Below are 7,843 nucleotides of genomic sequence, written 5' to 3'. Positions count from 1 at the left end.
CACACACACACACACACACACACACACACACACACCATACAAAACAAGAAAAACTATATTTTCAGGCTTCTTTTTATGGGACATGTCAGTAAACTACTCGGTCTGAACAGGGCTCAGAGTGATTAGCAAACCGGTCCAGATGGAGTGAGTGCATCTCACTTTTTTTTTTTTTTTTTTTAAATCTGCTACTTACTTCATATTGACTCTAAGGAACTCTCTTGTTGTAAAATTTATTTTTTTATTATGTATGCAGTATTCTGTCTACATGTACATCTGCAGACCAGAAGAGGGCAACAGATCTCATTATAGATGGTTGTGAGCCACCATGTGCTTGCTGGGAATTGAACTCAGGACAACTGTCTTGTTTTAAAGAGAATCTACATAAGAATTAAGGGACATAGGATTGCTTTGGTTCTGGTTATCTTAACCTTTAAAGGACTAAATTTTTATTTTAAAGATTGATTTATTTACTATTTATACAGTATTCTGCCTGCATGTGAGCCAGCAGGCCAGAAGAAGGCACCAGATCTCATTGTAGATGGCTGTGAGCCACCATGTGGTTGTTGGGAATTGAACTCAGGACCTTTGGAAGAACAGCCAGTGCTCTTAACCTCTGAGCCATCTCTCCAGCCCTAAAGGGCTAAATTTTAATTTAACTGGTGAGGAATATGGCTTTCTCCAGCCTCACACAGGTGCAAGTGACTTGAACTAGAGAGAAAATCTTCTGGAATCTTATCATTCACACCAAAATGGTATGTAGTTGAATTTTCCAGCCTTGAACCCAGATATGTGTTCCGAGTTCTAGAACTTGCTCTCAAAAGCAGATTCAGAGCTGCAGAGATTTGGTGTGTTCCGGGTTCTAGAACTTGCCCTCAGAAACAGATTCAGAACTGCAGAGATTTGGGGTTTTCTGAAGATAGCACAGGGACCAAAACCTCGGCTAAATTTAGGTATGCCACTTAGTTGGTAGAAGGGGGTAATCTGTTAAAAGACAAAGTCTTTCCAGATTCAGAAATAGGCTGTACTTTCAGTAGTGCTTAGTAGTGTGGGAGGTTTGACTGTGAGTGAAACAAAGAAATAATAAAACTGAATAATTAGGAGATAAATGGCGTGTAGGTTTTTATAAAACCTTGCTAAAATTTTTGACAGATTTTTTTTTCCCCTTATGAAACTTTTAGAAAACGGGAAAAAAATCTTTGTGATCTTGTCAAAGACTTTAAAAATACAGAACATAGCCGGACATGGTGGCGCATGCCTGTAATCCCAGCACTCGGGAGGCAGAGGCAGGTGGATTGCTGTGAGTTAGAGGCCAGCCTGATCTACAAAGTGACTCCAGGACAGTCAAGGCTAACACAGAGAGACCTTGTCTCAAAAAACCAAAAAAGCAAAAACAAAACAAAAAACAACAACAACAACAACAAAAACAGCCCTAGGAACACAGGCTGAAGACATGGCTCACTGGTTCAGAGTACTTACTGTTCTTGCAGAGTTCAAGTCCCACTACCATGTCAGGCAGTTTATGCCTGTAACTTCACGCCAGGGGATCGGATGCACTCTTCTGGCGTGTGTATGCATACACAATTTTAAAATGGAAGCATAAACTATAAAGAAAAAGTTGGTAAGTTAGATTTCATCAAAGTTGTGTTTACTCTTTTTCCACCTGCATGTGTGCCTGAAAGCCAGAAGAGGGCACCAGATCACATTATAGAAGGTTGTGAGCCACCATGTGGTTGCTGGGAATTGAACTCAGGACTTTTGGAAGAACAGCTAGTGCTCTCAACCTCTGAGCCATCTCTCCAGCCCCTAAATGTTTATTCTCTTTAAAAGTTCAGCTTCCGGTAAGGAAATAAAAAAGAAAGCTAGAGACGGCTCCCCAGTTACAAGCATTCACTACTTTGCCGGAGGACCTGATTTCAGTTCCAGCACCCATATTGAGTGGCTCACAACAGCCTGGAATTCCAGATCCATCGAATCTGACACTTTCTTCTGGCTTTAACAGGCACCTCACATGTGGCATACACACAAATTAAAAAAAAAAAAAAAAAAAAAGCCAAGAGCAAGTCATAGAAAATACCTCACAAGTGTATATCTAATAACAGACTTACATATAGCGTCTATAAAGAATGAAAGCTCTCCAGGACAGTCAGGGCTGTTACACAAAGAAACTCAATCTCGGAAAAACACAACAACAACAAAAACAACTAAAGCTCAGTGACCAGAAGACAAAATAATTAATAGACATTTTACCAAAGAAGCTATTCAATACTAATACATATCTGAGAAGATGCTCAGAGTTCTCAGCCCCCTGAAAAATGCAAATTAAGCCAGATGTGGTGGTGCAAGTTTTTAATCCCAGCACTTGGGAGGCAGAGGTGGACAGATTTCTCTGAATTGGAGGCCAGCCCAGGCTACATAGTGAGATTCTGGTGGGAGGAGGACGGGCAGTTATGGAATGAGTTAAATTAGAGCCACTTACAGTACCAAGTGTTGGTGGAGGCAGAACAACTGGGCCTCTCAAGTGTTGTTTAAATGTAAAGTACTGCAGCTGCCATGGAAAGCAGTTGGGCAGTTTCTTGTAGTTTGAAAATAATGCTTCCCATATGGGACTCATATGGGTATTTACTTCAGAGAAATAAAACAAGAGTCCATGCAGAAACTTATGCTTGAAGATCCATTGCTCCTCTATCCATAATAGCACCCAACTGGATAAAATCCAAATGTCCTTCGGGTGAATGGTTAAACAGCCTGTACTCTGTCCCTAAAAGGGACTGCCATTCAGCGATCAAGAAGAGCAAACTCCTTACGGATGCAATACTATGAACAAGTCTAAAAACTGGCACGCTTGGGGCTGGAGAGATGACTCTGGTTAAGAGCACTTGTTTCTCTATGAGGACCTGGGTTCAATTCCCAGCACCCACATGGCACCTCACACCTCTCTGTAACTCCTCCAGTTCCAGGGAGTCTGATGCCCTCTTCTGGTCTCTGCAGGCACCAGGCACACACATAGTACGCAGACATAACATACAGGCAAAACTCTCAGACACATGAAATAAGATTTTAAAGTAAATCTTAAAATTTGGATGTGATTCTTTGATATTTATGGAATTAGATTCAGCTTAGGGTCAAGATTAATTTAGGTCTGATTTTGCTTTAGATACATGATTTTGAAATAACCATCGCTAGATTGAATTGTAAAGAGCTTATTGGTTGTTAAATTAGGTGAATTTAGAGGTGGAGAGATGACTTAGTGGCTAAAAGGCACTCACTGTTCTTCCAGAAGACCTGGGTTCAATTCCCAGCACCCATATGGCAGCTCACAACTGTCTGTAACTTGACAGCCTTAACACAGACATACATACATGCAGGCACAACAGCAATAAATACTAATTTTAAAAAAGTTAGGTAAATTTAGACTAATGTTCATTTTAAAAATAACTTTATTTTTATTTATGTGTGTATGTACACAGGAGTGCACAGGTGTCTGTGGAGGCCAAAAGAGGGAATCTGATAACCAGACACGGGCTCAGCCATCTCTCTAGCTCCTCAATTTTGGTTCTTGGTTTTTTTTTTAATGCTAAGAATTTAAATTTTTTTATGTGTATGGCTGTTTTGCCTATATATGTGTATGTGTTTTGAGTATGTGCCTGGTGCACATGGAGCTCAGAAGACTGTCGTCAGATGCACTGGCCCTAGAGTTAGAGACAGTTGGGAGCTGCCATATGGGTGCTGGGGTATTGAACCTGGGTCCTCTGGAAGAGCAGCCAGTGCTGTTAACTCTGATCCATCTCTCTAGTCCCGCCTTTATAGTCTTATTTTGTTAATTGTTTATTTATTTATTTATTTTACGCCCCGATCAAAGCTTTCCCTTCCTCCTCGCCTCCCAGCTCTTTCCTTCTCTTCCCCCAACCACATCTATCCCTCCTCCCTTTCTCCTCAAAAAAGGGGAGACCTCCCATGGGTATCAGTCTGCCTTGGCATACCAAGAGGTAGGTCAGGTGTGGTGGTGCACACCCTTAAACCCAGCACTCCTAGGAAAAGGCAGGGGAGTCACTGTGAGTTCAAGGCCTACCTGGTCTACGTAGTGAGCGCCCAGGGCTATGTAGAGAGACTCTGTCTCAAAACAGACAAACAACAAGAAGTATAGGATATAAATTGAATTTGAAGTTGTTAGGTTAGAACACGAATGCTCTAGAATGCTCTAGAAAATAGCTTTGGTTTTGAGTCCCTGCCCTCACCCTCTGGTGTCTGTCTTTCCTGGGTCTGACCACGTTGACTGCTTTCTTCTGGAAATAAATTCTTTTGGTCTCCATTAAGCCACTTTTGCAGCTTTCCCCTTCCCCAGTGATTCCTTGCCAGTGTTTACTCCTTGTGCCTACTTTCCCACACACTTTTTAAAAAAGACTGATTTTGTGTGTGAGTCTCTGCATGGGAGTAAGCACATCTGATCCGTTGGAACTGGTGTTCCAGATGCTTGGAAGCCACCGTGTGGGCGCTGGGAGCTGCACCCTGGTCCTCCTGAGAGCCGTCAGTGCTCACCTTGAGCCATCTCGCCAGCGCCGCCATTTCCTACCTTGTAACACCTGCTTTTTGAGATAGGGTCTCTTCAGTCAAGGGGCTCAGTCTCCACAGTAGTGTCAACTACGAGTCTGTCACCATTGCCTGTTTTCTGACCCCCTCCATCCCCCCACCCCCCCCTCCGACCCCCTTTGGTTACATTGCTTTTCTCAGAGTTCACTTAGTCTGTCTGCTTTCCCGGTCCCCATGTCTCCAGGGTGTTGCACGTGTCTGTACTGTCAGCTATCTTGTTTCCATGTGTTTTGTAGCTATGTCTACCTGGACATCCTCTAAGGGCACAGGCTTAGGATGCTCTTGTGTGCTAACTCTTCACTCGATGTTTATCTGGGCTCCCAAGGTCAGAAAATCTACATTTGTGCTTAGCTTTCCACCCTTGCTTCTGACTGCCTGCACAGGCCACTCACCCTGCTGCTTCTAAGAATGTCAAGAATGCTCTAGCCTCTCTCCAGCCTCAGTTCACTCCTTCCCGTCATCTCCCTCCACCCTTTAAAAATGTTTGTGGCATTGGGGATTGAATCCAGAACCTCATGTGTGAGATAGGTGCTCAACCACTGAACTAATGAGACATAATTTTGCAAATTCAGGCTCACCTTGAAGCCTTGAACTTTTGATTGTTGTGTCTCTACCTCCTGCCACCAGGCTCGGTTTACTTGGGGGCTTAGGGGAATATAGGATCTTACTGTCTGTCTCAGAGTGGCCTCAAACTGGAGTCCTCCCACCTCAGCGTCCTGAGTGCTGGGATCCATGGGGCACCGTGGCTACTCTGATCTTGTCTCTCAGTCAGGAGTCTGTCTTTTTCGTTCTTGTTTACCCCAAAAGCTCTCTTAAAATCTGTTATCCTCTTTTTCCTTTGGTTAAAAAAACAACTTAAAAAAAAAAAAAAGCTGGACATGGTGGCACATGCCTTTAATCCCAGCACTTGGGAGGCAGAGGCAGGTGGATCACTGTGAGTTTGAGGCCAGCCTGGTCTACAGAGCAAGTTCAGGACAGCAATGGCTACACAGAAACCATGTCTCAAAAAAACAAAATAAAACCTCCCTTTTTTGGTTGCTTAAAGTCTAAAATAAAATAATATTCCTTTAAAATTTCAAATTAAATATATAATTTGAGCTCTCATTTTACCTATCTCCCAAATACTCCTCTCCCTGGCGGGGCGTTTATATACAGCAGAGTTTCTGGTTCTAGAATCAAGTTGTCCAACTCCGTCAGCTATCAAGTAGCTCTCTGCCTCTGTTTCCTAAGCTAATTGGTTATATAATAGATAGGCTTAGTATGCGGTTGATGCAGGGGTTGAGTGATCTAATGCAGATGAAAGGCCTCCTAGAGTACCTGGCCCACAGTAAGTTCTCAGTGTGCTGGACTCTTGTTATCAACATCCTTGAGAGAGTCCCACAGCATTCAGTATTTTGAATGGTTGCTATGATTGTTTCCACATGGGATCTCTCTACCTGATCCCTTGGGTAGCATGTAGCCATCTTCCTCACTGGAGCTGCTATGACCTGACATAAGCCACCATCATAGTTGGTAACCCAGCAGCTTTTAAAACAAGGCCCCCTGCATCCAGGATTTTCACTCTCATCTTTCTTTCCCTGTAGCCCAAGGCTTGAGCAGGCTTTCTTCTTTTTTTTTTTTTTTTCCCAGTGTGTTTCCACTTTACAACTGAGAAAGGCTACATCACTAGTCCAAGACCAGGCAGTGCCAAAGGTCATCTTCTTTGCCATTAAGACTGTACTAGAAGCAGACACCTTGTCCCCTGTGGTCTTTCTGAATACGTTGCTTTTATAATGCTGAAATTTGTCATCACTCCTCTTTTGGCTTGGTATTTGTATCTATCTCTGGGATATCAGACTCCCCCGCCTACCTTTACAAGTACTTATCCTTTTTTTAAAAAATAAATTTTAATTATATGTATATTTTGGGTCTGGTGAGGAGATGCTTTGAAAATGCAGGGCTCCGCAGAGGCCGGAGAGGGAGTCACGCCCACTGGAGCTGGAGCAGAATGGGAGCTGGTTCACTTGGTGTTGCGACCCCAGCTCAGGCCCTCTACCAGGCCGTAGAGCACCAAGCCTTCTCAGTGCATTGCTTTCCTGCCTCTATTGTGAAGACATCTTCTGTCTCTTAGGGCAAGGTTACCCCTCTCCTTCCCTGTCCTCCACATTTGGTTATTCTTCTGTCATTGTACTTAGTGCATTGTGCTGTCCATCTTCCATACTGAATCAAGTGTATCAAGGTTAACTAAGTCCCTGTCTTCCCAGCCTTCCCTGAGGAACCATTGGTAGTGGTTGCTGGCCAAGGGGAGTCATTTTCTTCATGAGTATAGCCACTGGTAACTTGCCAACACCACGGCAGATAACCCCTACTTGTTCTCAGGCAAGCAGTCCTAATTAAGTTGAGCTGGTCACAGAAGTCAGCAGCGGCAATAAGAAATGCAAGTTGGGGGAGGACTTACTTCTGGGAAGAAGTGGGGGTTCAGCAGGAATGGGAAGGGAATGAGAGAGGGTAGTGGGGGGGTGAAAATGACACAAATTCATTATCTGACAATTACCTTGTCAGATAATTTATTTTTTTAAAAAGGAAATTATTATGTCTTAGTTGGGCAGCATAGCATGTTTTAGGTCAGTCTAAATACATGGTTAAGGCACTAAAAAAAAAAAACCCAACGACAGGGAGTTTTATGATAGAACCATGGGTAGCATGCCGGGAGGGAGGTCTACGATAGGACCACATGGAGCATGCTGGGCGTTTGTTCTATGATAGAACTTTGTGTAGCTTGCCCGAGGCCTTGATCTTGATACCCAACACAAAAAGGATGAAGGAAAGAAAGAAGGAAAAAAGGGAATCCCACAGGGTGTGGTGGCGCACGCTTTTAATCCCTGCACTTGGGAGGCAGAGACAGATGGATCTTCATGAGTTCAAGGCTAGCCTGGTCTACAAAGCCAGTCCAAGATAGCCAAGGCTACACAGAGAAACCTTGTGCCTCCAGACTTTAGTTTTTAGCAGGTAGTCTGGTGGATGGCAAATGCTCAAGGTATGTGTAAAGACCAAGTTGTGCAGAGGAATCAAGGGTGTTGGTTTCCAGCAAATTACAAAAGGAAAATGTAGCTCTCCAGGGATGGGAAAACGCAGCAAATTGATGCTTAAAATGCAAGTGTGACAGGTGGTGGTGGTTTGTAACCCTCATTCAGGAGAGGTATGTGCTTTTCAGACTTTCATGCACAAGAGCTTTAAGGACCCTGGCAGGGGGCAGAGGCTGGCAGCAGACCACCAA

This window comes from Acomys russatus, chromosome 1 (assembly GCF_903995435.1).
Source record: "Acomys russatus chromosome 1, mAcoRus1.1, whole genome shotgun sequence".
Classification (NCBI taxonomy): Eukaryota; Metazoa; Chordata; class Mammalia; order Rodentia; family Muridae; genus Acomys; species Acomys russatus.
The sequence above is the reverse complement of the archived record's forward strand: the minus strand, read 5'-3'. Positions refer to the sequence as shown.